Source organism: Anolis sagrei, chromosome 2 (genome assembly GCF_037176765.1).
Source record: "Anolis sagrei isolate rAnoSag1 chromosome 2, rAnoSag1.mat, whole genome shotgun sequence".
NCBI lineage: Eukaryota > Metazoa > Chordata > Lepidosauria > Squamata > Dactyloidae > Anolis > Anolis sagrei.
In genome coordinates this window covers 10,469,165-10,487,007 of record NC_090022.1, presented here as the reverse complement: position 1 = coordinate 10,487,007, position 17,843 = coordinate 10,469,165, and the positions used below count along the sequence as shown (strand labels likewise).

At 43.2% G+C, this 17,843-nt stretch overlaps 1 protein-coding gene and 1 pseudogene across 1 annotated transcript in view; one reads left to right on the top strand and one right to left on the bottom strand.

Annotated features, from left to right (window-relative positions):
* LOC132765774 (zinc finger protein 850-like) overlaps positions 1–17,843 on the top strand; it is a 1,095,673-nt gene that overhangs the window by 187,985 nt on the left and 889,845 nt on the right. The window lies entirely within an intron of this gene.
* The window catches only part of LOC132766020 (zinc finger protein 850-like), a 64,560-nt pseudogene that overhangs the window by 11,338 nt on the left and 35,379 nt on the right, over positions 1–17,843 (bottom strand).

Here is a 17,843-nt window from a genome sequence, read left to right as displayed (position 1 = left end):
TATTATAATCATTTTATGTAACTTGCGTATTTTATTGCTGTTTTTATATTGCATTGACATCAAATTGTTGTCTGCTGGTAGCTGCCCTGAGTTCCCCTTCGGAGGTCAAGAATAGGACAGGATATAAAAGTTCTAAATAAATAAATAAATAAACAAATGTCCATGTTCCCATTCATTTTATTACTTTTGTTGCAGCCCTTTGGGTTGTTTTTCTCCTCTATGAATTCTCTGGTGACTCACAAGGGATGAGCTCTGAGCAAAATATTCTCCACACTCCTGGCATTGATATGGTTTCTCTCCTGTGTGGAGTCTTTTGTGCCTCACCAAGTATGAACTGTAAGCAAAACATTTTTTACATTCCTGGCATTGGTATGGCTTCTCTCCTGTGTGGTATCTTTTGTGCCTCACCAAGTTTGAACTGTAAGCAAAATATTTCCCACATTCCTTGCATTTGTATGGCTTCTCTCCTGTGTGGAGTCTTTTGTGCCTCACCAAGTATGAATTGTTAGCAAAACATTTTCCACACTCCTGGCATTGGTATGGCTTCTCTCCTGTGTGAAGTCGTTTGTGGCTCACCAAGTGTGGATTGTCAGCAAAACATTTCCCACACTCCTGGCATTGGTATGGCTTCTCTCCTGTGTGGAGTCTTTTGTGCTTCACCAAGTTTGAACTGGAAGCAAAACATTTTTTACACTCGTGGCATTGGTATGGCTTCTCTCCTGTGTGGTATCTTTTGTGCCTCACCAAGTCTGAACTGGAAGCAAAACATTTTCCACATTCCTCACATTTGTATGGCTTCTCTCCTGTGTGGGTTCTCCAGTGGCTTATAAGGTGTGCATTCTGACTAAAACATTTCCCACACTCCTGGCATCTGTATTGTTCCTGTCCTGTGTGAAATCTCTCATGGTTCACCAAGTGTGAACTCTGGAAAAAAGATTTCCCACAAGTCTGACTTATGAAATCCTCAGTTACTTCAAAGATTTCGTCTTTGCTCAGATGTGGCAATTTGTAATCAAGAACACATTTTGCTGAAACTTTCCTTTCAGTATAGCCTTTCCTATCATGGAGTGCATTGTGAAGCACAAAATCCATGTTTTGTGTAAAACATTGCCCACATACATTGCATTTGTAGGGCCTTTCTATGGCAGAATCTCCATCTTCACTGTGGGTTTGCTGGTGTCTAGGAAGGCCTTCATTGTGTCCCAAATGCTTCCTGCGTTTGCTGCATACCTTGCTCTTTTTCCAGTTATCTGCAGTGAAGAAGAGGAACAGAAACAATCATTCCTCAGCATGAGTGATAAAAGAAATGAGACAAGAAGTGGATTGAAATTATCCTTATAACAACATAAACATGGAAGAAGATATAAATGCTCTCCTCTCTCCACCCATTGTCTAGTTAGGGCGGATACTATTTGGTTGCCTAGAGCCTCTAATGCGATATGAATAACATTTGTTCCAGAGATAGCCTGTTGCTTAGCCGAGCCCTGTTTGTTATTATGTCTCCTCTGTCGAGGAATGGATGCCTTTTCCCTTCACATTCAAATGCTTGCCTTTTTCTCTAGCTGAGACTTTACCTTGCTACCACCCATTTCACAATCCTTCCCTCCTTTTTATTTTTCTCTATCCCAAGCTCCAATTCTCCCTTCCCCTGTTAATAATAATAACAATAAAACTTTATTTATACCCCGCTACCATCTCCCCATGGGACTCGGTGCGGCTTACATGAGGCCAAGTCCAAATACAACAGTACAAGCAATAACAACAATACAAGCAATTAAAATCAAACATAAACAATAAAAAATAACGTAAGCATCAACAATAAGACAACATACTATTAAAAAATATGGGCCAAATGTAAATTGAAATTAAAAATAATGCTGGACATGGGCGGAAAAAAGAAGTGATGGGGCGTTTGTGGAAACATACAAGCAGACCTAAAACAATGTAAAATGCTTTGGAGGACAAAGTGCTGTGGGATCATTATTCTGGGAAGGCACACTGGAACAACCACGTCTTCAAGCTCCTTCTAAAGACTGTCAGAGTTGGAACATGCCTGATGTCCTTAGGAAGTGAGTTCCAGAGTTGAGGGGCCACCATCAAAAAGGCCCTCTCTCTCGTCCCCACCAATCGTACCTGCGATACAGGTGGGAGCGTGAGCAGGGCCTCTCCAGACGATCGAAGAGATCGTGTGGGTTCGTATACAGAAATGCGGTCATGCAGGTAGGCGGGTCCCAAACTGTTCAGGGCTTTGTAGGTAAGAACCTGCACCTTGAATTGGGTCCGGAAAATAAATGGCAGCCAGTGGAGCTCCTTAAACAGAAGGGTTGACTGCTCCCTGTAAGGAGCCTCGGTTAACAACCTGGCTGCCTCCTGTTGGACCATCTGGAATTTCCGAGCCATTTTCAAGGGCAGCCCCACGTAGAGTGCATTACAGTAATCCAGTCTAGAGGTGACTAAGGCATGGACCATTTTGGCCAGATCCGCCTGTTCCTTTTTGGATTTTTCTGCTCCAACATAGAAGGTTCCCATACCTAATTTCAGAGTGCTGCAGAGATTGTTACGCTTTTACCATCAACTACCGAATGGGTAGTTGGCTGTAAATGTGAGTTCCAAAGGGACAGATTTTCCTGACAAAACAGGGAAGATAAAAGGTAGTGACTGTAAAGAAAAAGCGGAGACCAATGATGAAGGCAGAGAAGGGAGCAAAAAAAGGAATGACTGCAGGACTCAGCCAGATATACTGGTATCCATGTAACACTAGACTTGACATTGGTTTTGAGAGAAAGGAGATCGCCTCCAAACTATCTTGGTTTGTGAGGAATGACAAGATTGTGCAGCAGAGCGAAGAGTTGCTGATAAATACAGATGCCACAATAACAGAGACTTCTTGGAAGTACCATTCTGTGGACTATGTCTTTGTTCAGTCATTAGCTATTTCCTAACCTTAAGGGTGAAATAAATATACAGTGTTTCAGAAAGATGGAATAGCAATATTTCTGCTGTTATGAGGACACTAAGATGGCACAGATGGCGGATGGACTTTGAGGATGCTCCACACCATTGTATTCAATTTGCACCAATCCATAGTCTTTGCGTACTAACCAGCCAATGGACAGCTTTGACCTAGCCCCCCAGGTTCATGCAGCTCAGCTGGGGTTCACCTTGCTCAAGCACTCCCCAGGAATCCCAACATAGAAATAAACAGCTTACTGAAAAAGCACACACAGTAAAAGAGTAAAATCTCCAAATAGGTAAGATAAAAGGAGTCTGAAGAAACCAGAGATAAAACTCCAATGCCAAGGTTAAAGCATGAATATAAATCCAAGGAGCAGAGTAAACTCATGAGCTTGAATAATCCAAAGACGAGGAATAAAACATCCACTTAAGTGATCCAAGAATCAAAGAGCAATACATTAGCTTGAGTTAATGGTAAAATCCCCACGACTTAAAGCAAAACTTGACCAGGACATTACTTGAAGCGGGAACCAAGGCAACTTGAACGGCGCTGAACAGACTGCGCTCTGCAATTCCTTGCTCTAATTGCTAAGTTGCTTGATCTAAAAGCCGAAAGCAGTTTTTCCCCTTATTAAGGACAGCAATGCAGGAAAACATTCCTTCGGCCCTTCAGCCGTTTTTCCCCATTGCCTGACTTGCAGCTGGAATTCTTCCCACACAGAAGCAGTCTCGATTCTCTGTCTAATCTCTCTTCCTGCAAAACAGTTTTGTTTTTACACAGAGAGTCCACCAAAACCCCCTCCATTCTCCCAACCGGGGAATTGCCATCCTGTTCCGTCATCCCCTCTGCCTGAACACCTTCAGATACATTAGGGTCTGCAAGCCCTGCACCCCCAGACCCCTCAACATTCTCAGCTGGCTGCACTATATCAAACCCCTCCACATCATCCTTGGGTGGCTGGACTACAACACAGGTGTCATAAGACCCAGGGGTCAAATCCTTCACCCAAGCAAGGGCAAAAGGATAGTCCCTGAGGGCAAACTACCACCTCAAGACTGTTGGAGCTCCATCCTAGGCCACCATTCCATTGCTGGAGACCTATGCTTTACCATCAACTACCAAACGGGACTCTAACAGTTTTTGGAAGCTCACTGTAAATATGAGTTCCAAAGGGATAGATTTGCTTGACAAAGCTGGGAATATGCAAGATACTGACTATAAAGAAAAAGACAACAATGATGAAGGAGGAGAAGGAAATAAAAAGAGGAATGTCTGTAGGACTCAGCCAGATATAGTGGCATTCACATAACACCACACTTGAGAGAGAGGAGATTGCCTCCAAACCATCCCGGTTTGTGAGGAAGGACAAGACTGTGTACCATAGGTAGGAGCTGCTGATAAATCCAGATGCCGCAATAAGAGAGACTTCTTGGAGGTACCATTCTGTGGACCGTCCCTTTATTCAGTCAATTGCTCTGGTTCCAATGCCTGTATAATTCTGCACGGCTTTTTATAGGGAAGCTGCAACTTCTTCACATATGAGAATTTAGGGAAGTGGCAGGGGATATGTTGTCAAGGACAGACCTTCCCCACCCCCGGGCAAAAATATTATATATTTGGCACTGCAGCAGGAGGTGCAGCTGTTCCTTTAAATTTAGAAGATACACCTATCTGGATGTCCAGTGGTCTAGAGTAGCCCAGCAGCAGTTACCGGCACCCAGGAGATTCACCAATAATATTAACTTTGGGTCCCTTGAGGAGAAAAGCGGGTTATAAAAAAAGAAATTATTATTATTATTATTATTATTATTATTATTATTATTTCATATATTTCTAATATAAGCCCTGCCTTGAATACCCTCAGTGACTGTGATGATTTAGGATAATACTGCATTTTGAAACAGAAATCCCCATCAGTGAGGGAGCCTTACCAAGAGAGTCCACCATCCCATGAATCTCCTCCGTGATCTGCATGTGCAAGGCTTTCTGACCAGGATTCAGGAGAACCCACTCCTCCGGGGAGAAATGGACAGCCATGTCCTCAAAGGCGATTGGGCCCTGGTGGGAAAAGAACACATTTCCTTCTCACATATAGGAAATCAAGAAAAATAATTACAAGAAAACCTTTAAAGTATATTTATATTCCTGTTGGTTGCTTCAAAGGGAAAGGGCTAAGGCCTCCATGTCATAATTTAAGCTTTGTAGAGACTTCCGGCTGGTCACAGTCAGAACCATTTCTTAATTCATATGTAGAATTAGAATGGCCATCTGTCAGGGGTGATTTGAATGCAATATTCCTGCTTCTTGGCAGGGGGTTGGACTGGATGGCCCCTGAGGTCTCTTCCAACTCTTTGATTCTATGTTTCTATGGGGTCTTCAAACTAAGGCCCGGGGGCTGGATGCGGCCCTCCAAGGTCATTTACCCGGCCCTTGCTCAGGGTCAACCTAAGTCTGAAACGACTTGAAAGCACACAACAATAACAACAATCCTATCTCATTAGCCAAAAGCAGGCCCACACTTCCCTCTGAAATACTAATAATTTTATATTTGTTGAAATTGTTCATTTTAATTATTGTATTGTTTTTAAGTGTTTTTTTTGCACTACAAATAAGATATGTGCAGTGTGCATAGGTATTTATTCATGTTTTTTTCAAATTATAATCTGGCCCTCCAACAGTTTGAGGGACTGTGACCTGGCCCTCTGTTTAAAAAGTTTGAGGACCCCTTTCTATGAAATGGAATCTGGCCATGTTCCAGCTTTCATTCCGGTGCCCAGAACTGGACACAGTGTCAGGGCCTCACCAAAGCAGAAAGAAGGTCACCATAACTTCCCTTAATCTAGGGGACTCAGGGCGGATTATAATGTACATATACATGGCAAACATTCAATGTCATAGACACACAACATATATAGACAGACACACAGTGGCTATTTAACATTCCAGCTTTTTCATGAGGGTATTCTGGCCACCAGGGCACCTGTCGCTTCATCGTCCATTTGTGATACTGATGAAGTACTTCCTCACTCTTTCTATGCTTGCTGGAGATTTTTATGGCATCATAAATTAGCTTCCCCACATAAGCGGTACCTAAATTTCCTACTTGAGAAATGCAACTGTCTTTTGGGCTACAATGGTTGACAGCATGCTACACTAATTGGTCGGAAGTTCACTCTGACTTGGGCTGGCTTCGAACTCATGACTTTCAGTCAGTAGTGATCTTAATGCAGCTCACTCCCAGCCAGCTGTGCCACAGTCCCGGTGCTAGCTGCACCATAGTCCCAGTACATCCTGTAGCCCACAACTCCACAGTCTTTTAAGCTGCTGATTCACATAGTTGGCTCATGTTCAACTTGTGATCTACTAACACTCCAAGATCCCTTTCATATGAACTGTTGTCAAACCAGATAACACCCATCCTGTATCTTCATTTTTCTCCTATCTAAGTGTACTAGCTTACATTTATTTCTGTTGAAATTAATATGGTTAAAATCACAGAATCACAGAGTTGGAAGAGACCTCGTGGACCATCCAGTCCAACCCCCTGCCAAGAAGCAGGAAAATTGCATTAAAAAATTGCTGGATTAGTGTTGCCCTAGCCCTCTAACATGTTAATGCCATTTTGAATTCTGATCCTATCTTCTAGACCCCAGTGGTTCCCAACCTTTTTTTGACCAGCGACCACTTTGACCAGGGACCACTCTCCAACATTAGTACCAAAAGGGTTATGAATCTGCTTTTTGTTTGTTTGTTAAATTTAGATTTGATTTGGTTATTTGGGGTGTGGATTCAGAAAATTGCATTGGATAGACCACATCAGCTCTAGTTTCTGGTACAGAACATATGCCACCCAGTAGTCACCATCTGCTCGCCCACAGAAAACCATCCTTAATAATCTAGAGCTGATGTGGTAGCAGTAATCTTTTGAGAGGAATCTTCCTCTCCCCTCGTGACATCCCCATTACCATGGCACTTTAAGAGGGTTTCGCAAGACCAGTTGCCCTCATGAAATTTCTTCTGCGAGTTCTTTCAGGAGTCTTGGATGTAGTTCCTGTGGCCCTGGAAACTTGAATTCATTTAGAGTGCCCAGCTATTCCTGGAATACTTCTTTACCTATTTTGGGTTGCATTTCCCCTATTACACCATCTGCTCCATTTTGCTCAATGAGAATACTTATTCCCTTTTGGGAGAAGACTGAGGCAACGTCCTACCTTTTCCTTATTTCCTGATAGCATTTCACCACTTTTTCCAGGCAGAGACCCTACCGTTTGCTCGTTCTTTCTTCTTCTACTGACACACACACACACAAAACTTTTACTGTTCTCTCTGGCAAACTTGAGCTAATTTTCTGCTTTAGCTTGTCAGACCTTTTCCCTACTTATGCTGGTTAGTCACTTTTTTGTGGTTTCCCCCATTTTCCATTTTTTGTACATGTTCTTTTCAAATCTTAGCTCACTTGAAAGTTCTTTGACATCCATTCTTGTTTCTTTAGATTTCTCTTATTTTTTCCTCCTTGTTGGCACTGTTTGCAATTGTGCCTTCAGTTTCTTTTCTGTTTCAAGAGATGTTTGACAATTAAGCCTGGAAGAAATGACCCCCAGGCAGCTCCCTTCCTCCTCTCCCAGGAATCCTTCTGCTTACCTGATTCACTTCCACTCCATCACAAAGCGAAAGAAACAACTGAGGATTTGGCAACAACATCATTCCAATCTCTGGGAGAGAGAGAGAGCAAGGGGTGTAAAGCGGAACACATAAACATGCCTCAGAGGAGAGACTTACAGTCCTAAAAAGAAATCTATGAGGAAATGACCCTATGAACTCAGGAGCATTCTCCCACCCAGGAATATGTAAAGTTTTCAGGTTTAGGACTTTATCTTGCAAGCAGTGCTGTGAGTAGGTTGCATTGAAATGACTACTGGGCTTGGTATTTCAATTGACTAGAGTTATTCTTTGTTGTCCGTTTATCTTCCAGCTCAGTTTCAGGGCACATCTTAGCTTCAGATCCCACCCAGGAAGATACTGAAGGACTGAATTTTCAGTTCTATTCATCTTTAGGCTAATGTAGAAGTACTGCAAGAAAGAAAACTGCCAATCACACTGAAATTACATGTTTTGCAACTGAATGCCTAATAATAATAATAATAACAACAATCATCATCATCATCGTCATCATCATCATCACACAGTCCTAGACAGCCAGCAGAGTGATCTTGTTTGCTGTGTACTTGTTGTGTTTCAAATAATAATAATAATAATAATAATTATTATTATTATTATTATTATTATTATTATTTCTTCTCTGGCTCTCCTTGAGGCTCAAGGCGGGTTACAACACAATTTAAAAAACACAAATATTGCAAAAATTCAAGAAATATAAATATTTCTACAAAGGATCCAGATTAAAACTGCATTTCTATAGAAAAACATATTAAAGTACATAAAACAGAAATTAAACAAAGGACATGAGTTTAAGATATACACCCATCTCAAGGCCAAACAATCCAGCATATGCACCTTCTGAAGTTCAACCTGTGGATGTGCAATAATCCCCCAAAGGGGAATTTACAATGGCATAAAACACAAAAATGCCCCAAAGGGTTCCTTCTTACCCTGCAAGGCTGCAGCCCCATCTCCTTCCTGCTTGAGCTCCTTCTGCTGGAGGCTCTGGGTGGTGTCTGATGGAGATTTCTCTGAATCAGGAACATCAGGGTGGACTTCAATGCAGTTATTTTGGGCCTGGAAAAGGACAAAGCATTCCAGAATTAGTAAGGAGAAGTTTAAAAAAATCACAGACCTATGTGCAGAAACTTCATGGACTTTTTAAAAAGAATAACTCTGAGTTTGAAACCAATGCAATACTCCCCCAGCCATCATTTTCAATGCTGTATCTGAACATTTAATATATTCTATTAAGATAATAGAATAAAAATAACCCTTTATTTATAGCCTGTCCTATCTCATCAATGGGACTCAGGGTGGCTTACAACAAAATAAAACACAGTGCCAAACATTCAATGCCAAGCTTAACATATAACAAATCAAAAAGCAACTTAAATAAACAAGACATAATACAGTCCCCACATTTAACATATTAAATCCTTAAAAACTCTTACAATTCCAACTAAAATTATTGAATTTTATGCCATACTCCTCCTCCCATCATTTTCAATGTGATACCTGGGGCCAACAAATGTGAGGAGAGAATCAACTGAGCTTACAGTGGATATGGAGGCGAGAGCAGAAGGGGCAGAACAGGGGGGGGGGGGGGGAGAGGCAGAGGGAGCAGAGTCCGGCTTCTGCTTCACATCAGTCCCATCTTGGAAGGAAGGAAGGATATATGTTTAATCTCTCAAATCGGTCCCAAGTAGAGTGACATCAAGAGGCAATGCTCTCACCTGTCCTTCCTGCTTCTTGTCCTCTTCCCGACTCAGGAGGAAGCCTTCCGCCAGGGCCACCGCCTGGGAAGAGGTCTCTGCCCCACACTCTCGGACCCAGCTCCCCATCTCTGGGGGCAGGATGCTCAGGAACTGCTCCAGGATCACCAGGTCCAGCATCTCCGCCTTGGTGTGTTGCTCTGGCTTCAGCCACTGGCGGCAGAGAGAGTGGAGGCGGCTGCAAACCTCTCTGGGTCCCTCGCCCTCTCGGAAGGAGGAATGCCTGAAGTGCTGGCCCTGTGTGTGCGCATCCAGGAACGTCTGTCTGATTCTTTCCCAGGATTCCCCACTGCTCATGGAGGCCATGCCTCCTTCAAGTCCAGGTGAGTTGGGTCTCTCCATGTTGGAATCACTCTGATGAAGAACCAAACTGTATCCAAGATGCTCTTCCTCCCTCTTCTCTCAAGAGAAGGAAATCCCTGAACAGGCTCCACTCCCAAATTTTCAGCCAACAATCACATTTCCTCTGTGAAAGAAAGGAAGAATTAGACAACGGGCTTCATGAGGATTTTTATCGGAGAGTAAAAAACAAGCTGTTTGTTTAGTATCCACCTTCTAGTAAGGCTGATTTGAGGGCATTAAATCTGGCCCAACTGAAAGGAAGGAGAAATTTTGGGATGTTTAAATTTTCGAAGTATTTGGCACCTCCCAAAAAATTAAATGTTAGGCCTAAACTCAATGGAGAGCATGTGGAGTACACCAGAGTCATTGAGTCCTGTTTGTCTATGTCACCGATTCGTTCCGCTAAGATCTGCATTATCATTATCTTTTTATGCTCAAAACTGATCAATATGTTCTCTGAGAGGCCCATCTGGTTGGAGAAGTGACAGCCTCACAGTCTGTTGTGATGCCCCCACCCCCATCCCATTTGCACCTGCCCCCCTTCTCTCCATATTATTTATTTATTTATACGTTTTCTATACCGATCTTCTCACCTACAGGAGGGACTCAGATCCGGTTCACAACATGTGCTCATATACAAAAATACAAACCACACAATGTATTATCATTACACGTTAAAAAACATATTACAAAAATACAACATCCATAGTGCCCCAGGCTCAAGCCCATGCTCCATCTCCTTTCAAGGAGGAGAGCTTAGAAAGTGGTTGTTTCTCTTTGTTCTTGGTCTCTGTGTGTATCCTTATGAGTCAGGAGGCCAACCTGGGAGGGAATGAGGCCTGGGCCCACTTTGTCCCTCTCTCCAGGTGTTTGGGGCTTCAGCCCCTCTTTGGCCCTTTGAAGATGGAATGGGAAGAAGACTCACCAGAAGGAGAGGAAGAAGAAGGTGGTAGAGGAGGAAAGAGACAGGCTAAGAGGAGGAGGAATAAGGAGGATGAAGAGAAAGAGGCCAAAGGGGCAAACTCTTCTCTTCTCTCCCAGCCAGGCAAAGAAGGATGAAGGGGAGGGAGTTTGGTTCCTAGAGGGGCAGGAAAGTGATATAAGGAGGCCCACTTCCTTCCTGCCTCTCTGGGCACCACACTCCCTCCCCTTAACTCTTCCTTGCCCAGAGTTACACTGGAAGGAGGGGGAAAGAGCCTCTCTCCAAAGCCTTGGACTGAAGATGATCCCAAGGATGGCATTGTGTGACTGACAACGTATTGACCTGGACTACGATTTTGAACCAGTGTGATTTAAAATGAATTTAATGTCTTAATGAACTGGGTTGTTGTAGGTTTTTTCGGGCTATATGGCCATGTTCGAGAGCAGGGGTCCCCAAACTTTTTAAACAGAGGGCCAGGTCACAGTCCTTCAAACTGTTGGAGGGCCGGATTACTCCAGTGTTTAATTCATCAGTTTAAAGACTGTGTAAATATTTTCTTAATACTTAATACTTATTTTCTTAATACTTATACATCACTGAGCCTGGAACCCCAGGTTTCGGCAGTGACCAGGGGAGCATTCGCACAGTTAAAACTCGTGCGCCAGCTGCGCCCGTACCTTGGGAAGTCTGACTTGGCCACGGTAGTCCATGCTCTGGTTACATCCCGCTTAGACTACTGCAACACTCTCTACGTGGGGTTGCCCTTGAAGACTGCTCGGAAGCTTCAAATGGTCCAACGTTCGGCAGCCAGGTTGCTAACAGGAGCGGCACTCAGGGAGCACACCACTCCTCTGCTGCGCCAGCTCCACTGGCTGCCAATCTGCTACCGGGCACAATTCAAGGTGCTGGCTTTAGCCTATAAAGCCCTAAACGGTTCTGGCCCTACTTACCTCTCCGAACGCATCTCCACCTATAAACCGACTAGGACATTAAGATCGTCTGGGGAGGCCCTGCTCTCGGTCCCGCGTGCATCGCAGGTGCGGTTGGCGGGGACGAGGGACAGGGCCTTCTCGGTGGTGGCCCCTCGGCTGTGGAATGCCCTACCTGTGGACATCAGACAGGCCCCTTCACTGCTGGCATTCCGAAGGAAGGTCAAGACTTGGCTTTACGATCAAGCGTTTGGCTAAATAGTGCAATGAACACATGAAGATGGTACAACCGAACATAGGAATTGGTATAAGGATTATGATTACGGACTCTGATTCTGATCTGTTTGCTGAGGCTTATGATAATGATTGTTTTGATTTGGTATATGTTGTAGAATGTGTTTTTAATTGTCTTTTTGATACTGTTGTGATAACCTTTACTATGTAAACCGCCTTGAGTCGCCATTTCGGCTGAGAAAGGCGGTATAGAAGTAAAACAAACAAACAAACAAACAAATAAATAAATAATCCTTTGTTGTGAGAGCTGAGGAGCCTTCTAATCAAGGCGAAAGAAGAAAGTGCAAAAGCTGGGTTGCAGTTAAACATCAAATAACCAAGATAATGGCAACTGGTTTGATTAATAACTGGGAAATAGAGGGAGAAAAAGTGGAGGCAGTGACAGGCTTTGTATTTCTTGGTGCAAATATGACTGCACAGACTGCGGTCAGGAAATCAGAAGATGCTTACTTCTTGGGAGGAGAGCAAGGACCAACCTTGATAAAATAGTGAAGAGTAGAGACATCAGACTGGCAACAAAGATCCGCATAGTTAAAGCAATGGTATTCCCTGTAGTAACCTACAGATGTGAGAGCTGGACCAGAAGGAAGGCTGAGTGAAGGAAGAGAGATGCTTTTGAACTGTGGTGCTGGAGGAAAGTTCCGAGAGTGCCTTGGACTGCGAGAAGATCCAACTAGTCCATACTTCAGGAAATAAAGCCTGACTGCTCACTGGAGGGAAGGATAGTACAGGCAAAGATGAAGTCCTTCGGCCACATCATGAGAAGACAGGAAAGCTTAGAGAAGACAATGATGCTGGCGAAAATGGATGGAAAAATGAAGAGGGGCCGACCAAGGGCAAGATGAATGGATGGTATCCTTGAAGTGACTGGATTGACCTTGAAGGAGTTGGGGGTGTGATGGCTGACAGGGAGCTCTGGCGTGGGATGGTCCAGGAGGTCACAAAGAGTCGGAAGCGACTGAACAAATAAACAACAACATAAGATCCAGGGACTTAAATTTTGCAAAATAGATAAAATCCTTACAGTCGATAACAAAAGCAATGATGTATAATAACAATAAAACTTTATTTATATACCGCTCTATCTCCCCGAGGGGACTCAGAGCAGTTCCCAGGTAACATCACAAAACATACAAAGTAAAGATTAACAAACAAAATATAAGCATAAAAATAGTCGCCATAACACACATATATTAAAAGAAATCCTGCCTTGTTTAAGGCAATTAAAAATTTAAAAGGCCGGGCCAAGATTTGTGCAAGCCCAAAAATTCTAGGGGGGCCGGGAATTAAGTGCAATGCTATGGCAGGCAACAAAAATTTTAGGTACGGGTCTGTGGCTGTCCATTCCAGGGCCGATTAGAGGAAATGATCTGGGTAATTGGTAGGAAGACCAAGGCCGTATTCGACAATGTGTAGGGCTGAGTTAGAACAGGTCATTTTCAAAGGCTTGTTGAAACCACCAGGTCTTCAAGTTCTTATGAAAGGAGGGGAGGGATGGGGCCTGCCTTATTTCCCTTGGAAGGTATAACATGGTTAATTCCAAAATAACAAGATTCGTGTATTTCAATTTAATGTGGATCAAAAGTGTGTGTGCCAGGAGCAGGGAAACAGACGGTAAATTCTAGCCAGTGATACAATTTGTACATCAAGGGAAATAATAGTGCAAGCACCTTTTCCTTTGGTTTTGCCTCGACAGAAGCATTGTGGTCCATTCTGGAAACCCAGCTGAAAAACAACACTCACTAAGTGGAAATTTGCAACCAAAGAGGAAAAGGAGATAGAAACTAAGCCCAAGAGGAACAATTGATGGAATTACATATGGGTTTTTTTCTCAATAGGCTTTTTCAAAATCATGTCAGATTTTGAAACTGTCTGCGCCCTACACCACTGTAGAAATTACACTGCTTAGCCGGTATTGCACCACCTGGCATCCGCCGGGAAGTAGCAGCCAATAGTGAAAGGACCAAGGCAGAGACATCTCCAGCTCATCCCCTGTTTGGGTATCAGCCAGCACGCCAACGACTTAAATCTAGACATAGTTTTCTAAGATCTACAGAGACACTCGCTGGAACACCCCAGCAAGCGAGAGTCCAAAAATGGAAGGCTCAAACCCAGCACCTCAACCAATGGCTGATACCAAATGAGAGACTCCCTCCTGGGCACACAGAAGACTGGGCGACTTGGAAGGCATTGAACAGACTGCGCTCTGGCACCACGAGATGCAGAGCCAACCTTCAGAAATGGGGCTACAAAGTAGAATCCTCGACATGCGAGTGTGGAGAAGAACAAACCACTGACCACCTGCTGCAATGCAACCTGAGCCCTGCCACATGCACAATGGAGGACCTTCTTGCAGCAACACCGGAAGCACTCCAAGTGGCCAGATACTGGTCAAAGGACATTTAACCAGCTACCAAACTCACAAGTTGTGTATTTTTCTGTTTGTTTGCTTTGTTCTGTTAGACTGGTTGTTCTGACACGACAAATAAAATGTCAGAAGCGACTTAAGAACATATTGCCCAGGGGCGCCCGGGTGTGTTACCATCCTGCTGGGAGGCTTCTCTCAATTCCCCGCACTAGAACTCACAGGAGGGAGATCACGCCCTCTCGAGGATTGGAACCATCAAATTTCAACTCAGCAACTCAACCTTCAGGTCAACAGTCCAGCCAGCACAAGGGTTTAGCCCATTGTGGCATTGCGGCTCCACTTCACAATAGGTGACATCATATTCAACCCCCTGAAGGATTGTAAGAGGGAGGTTGCTTTCTGCTGCTCCAGATAAGAGGACCTCAACTTAGGGATTCAAATGACAAAAACGGGACTGTGGCACAGCACTAGGACTGTGGCACAGCTGGCTGGGAGTCAACTGCATTAAGATCACTACTGACCAAAGGTCATGAGTTCGAAGTCAGCTCAGGTCGGAGTGAGCTTCCGACCATTGTGTAACTTGCTGTTGACCTTTGCAGCCCGAAAGACAGTTGCATCTGTCAAGTAGGAAATTTAGGTACCACTTATGCGGGAAGGCTAATTTAACTAATTTATGATGCCATAAAAAATCTCCAGCAAGCATGCAAAAAGAATGAGGAAGTACTCCATCATTGTCACTAATGGAAGGTGACTAGAATACCCTCACGAAAGCTGGAAAGTGTCTATCTATGCTGTATGTCTATGGCATTGAATGTTTTCCATGTATGTGTACATTGTAACCCGCCCTCAGTCCCCTCAGGGGTGAATAGGGCAGAATATAAATACTGTAAATATAAATAAATAAATAAATAAATAAGAACGGGGACTTCACCAAATCTTAGGCAGAAAACTCAACGGGTTCTGTTTGATGCATTTATGAAGTCTTTCATGGCCGGAATCACTGGGTTGTTGTAGGTTTTTTGGGCTATATAGCCATGTTCTAGAAGCATTCTCTCCTGATGTTTCGCCTGCATCTATGGCAGACATCTTCAGAGGTTGTGAGGTCTGTTGGAAACTTGGAAAATTGGATTTAAATATCTATGGAAGGTCCAGGGTGGGAGAAAGAACTCATCTGTTAGAGCTAGGTGTGAATGTTTCAGTTGGCTACCTTGATTAGCATTTGATAGCTTGATAGTTTTTAGCTGTGGCTTATTACTGCCTGGGGGAATGATGTTGAGCGGTGATTAGCTGTCCCTTATTGTTTCTTGTCTGGAGTTCCCCTGTGTGTGAGCCTGAAAAATCTACAATAACCCAGGTTCTGTTTGAAATCAGATGTTTACCATAAAAGCTGACCAGGGGAAAGACAGTCCACTTCCATGATGATACCGATGGCCACAAAATCAAAAGAGTTCTCCAAAAGTCAAGCAAGGCAAAACAAAAAACCAAAACCTGAACAGCATTCAAAACCAAGGAGCGATCAGTCCAAAGTCATGCCAAGTGCTACTTGGAGTCAAGGGAATCACACAGGTTCTTCGGAAAATGTTGAATGTATAGTCTACAGCACCAGAATGTTCAAAATTTGCAAATTCCCTGTTGTGATTAATTTTACTACTTTTGTCCAAGCTCTTTGGATGGTTTTTCTCCTCTATGCATTCTCTGGTGGCTCAAAAGGAATGAACTTTGAGTAAAACACTTTCCACACTGGCATTTGTATGGTTTCTTTCCTGTGTGGATGCTCTGGTGTCTCAGAAGTATGACTTGCAAGGATAACATTTCTCACACTTCTGGCATTAGTAAGGCTTCTCTCCTGTGTGGAATCTTTTGTGCCTCACCAAGTTTGAACGGTAAGTAAAACTTTTCCCACACTCCTGGCATTGGTAAGGCTTCTCTCCTGTGTGGAGTCTTTTGTGTCTCACCAAGTCTGAACTATAAACAAAACATTTCCCACACTCCTGGCATTGGTATGGCTTCTCTCCTGTGTGAAGTCTTTTGTGGTTCACCAAGTCTGAACTGTAAGCAAAACATTTCCCACATTCCTGGCATTGGTATGGTTTCTCCCCTGTGTGGAGTCTTCTGTGGTTCACCAAGGCTGAACTGGAAGCAAAACATTTCCCACACTCCTGGCATTGGTATGGCTTCTGTCCTGTGTGGAGTCTTCTGTGCCTCACCAAGACTGAACTGTAAGCAAAACATTTCCCACACTCCTGGCATTGGTATGGCTTCTCTCCTGTGTGGATCCTTCTGTGCCTCACGAAGTCCGAACTGCAAGCAAAACATTTCCCACACTCCTGGCATTGGTATGGCTTCTCTCCTGTGTGGAGTCTTTTGTGCCTCATGAAGTGTGAACTGTAAGCAAAACATTTCTCACAATCTGGGCATCTGTATGGGTTTTCTCCAGTGTGTACTCCCTTGTGGCTCACAAGGGATGGACTTTGAACAAAACATTTCCCACCTTCCTTGCATTTGTATGGTTTCTCTCCTGTGTGGGATCCCCACCACTCTATTGTATTCTGAGTAAAACACTTCCCAAATTCTGGTACATTTTGGGTAAAACATTGGCCACATTCTCTGGCAGAATCTTCATCTCTACTGTGGTTTTGATGGTATCTAGGAAGGCCCCAGTTGTGTCCCAAATGCTTCCTGTGTTTGGTGCATATATTGCTCTTCTCTCCATTATCTGCTGTGAAGAAGAACAGAAACAATCATTCCTCAGCGTATGCGATAAGGACTCCAAGGAAGTGGGATAAGAAGTGCATTGAAATTGTCCTTAAAACAACAAATATATGGAGGTAGAGAAGATATAAATGCTGTCTTTTCCTAATAACAACAACAACAACAACTTTATTTATACCCTGCCATTATTTACCAGGAGGGACACGGGGCAACTCACAATAACACTCAAGGTGCAAACAGTAAATACATGACCAATATCACAATAACAATAACAATTCAGAGACTTCAAAAATGTATCTTGGTTTCAATACATGCAAATTAAAGAACATTTAAATCGGGATAAAAATTTAGGCTTCAACGAAAAGGAATCAAAGATATGGATGAACTCACCTTTTGGCTAAGACAAAGCAATGGGAAAGGTATGAAAAGGACAAATTGGAAGGTTTTTGAGGACTATATGAAAACTGAGAGTTAAATGGACAAATATGAGAAGAGTTATAGAAGTGGTAAAAGAAAGGAATCCCTTTGTGGACATTTAATCTAAGAGAGAAGAAAGTAAGAAAGGTCAACATAACAAAATTGAACAGTTCAAGAAGGAAAAGCGAAAGTCAACAAACTCCTTTTTTTGGGTTCTTGGTTTTTTATCTGTTTTTGTTTCTCTCTCTCTCTCTCTCTCTCTTAGAGTTTTCTGCTTTTCTGTCTTCTTGAAAATATTCTCCCACTTTCCTTGTAACTTTATATTCTTTTAATAAAATGTTTATTTAAAAAATCACTTTATCCCTTGTCCAGTAAAGATGGACACTGTTTAACTGCCTATAGAATCATAGAATCAAAGAGTTGGAAGAGACCTCATGGGCCATCCAGTCCAACCCCTTTCTGCCAAAAA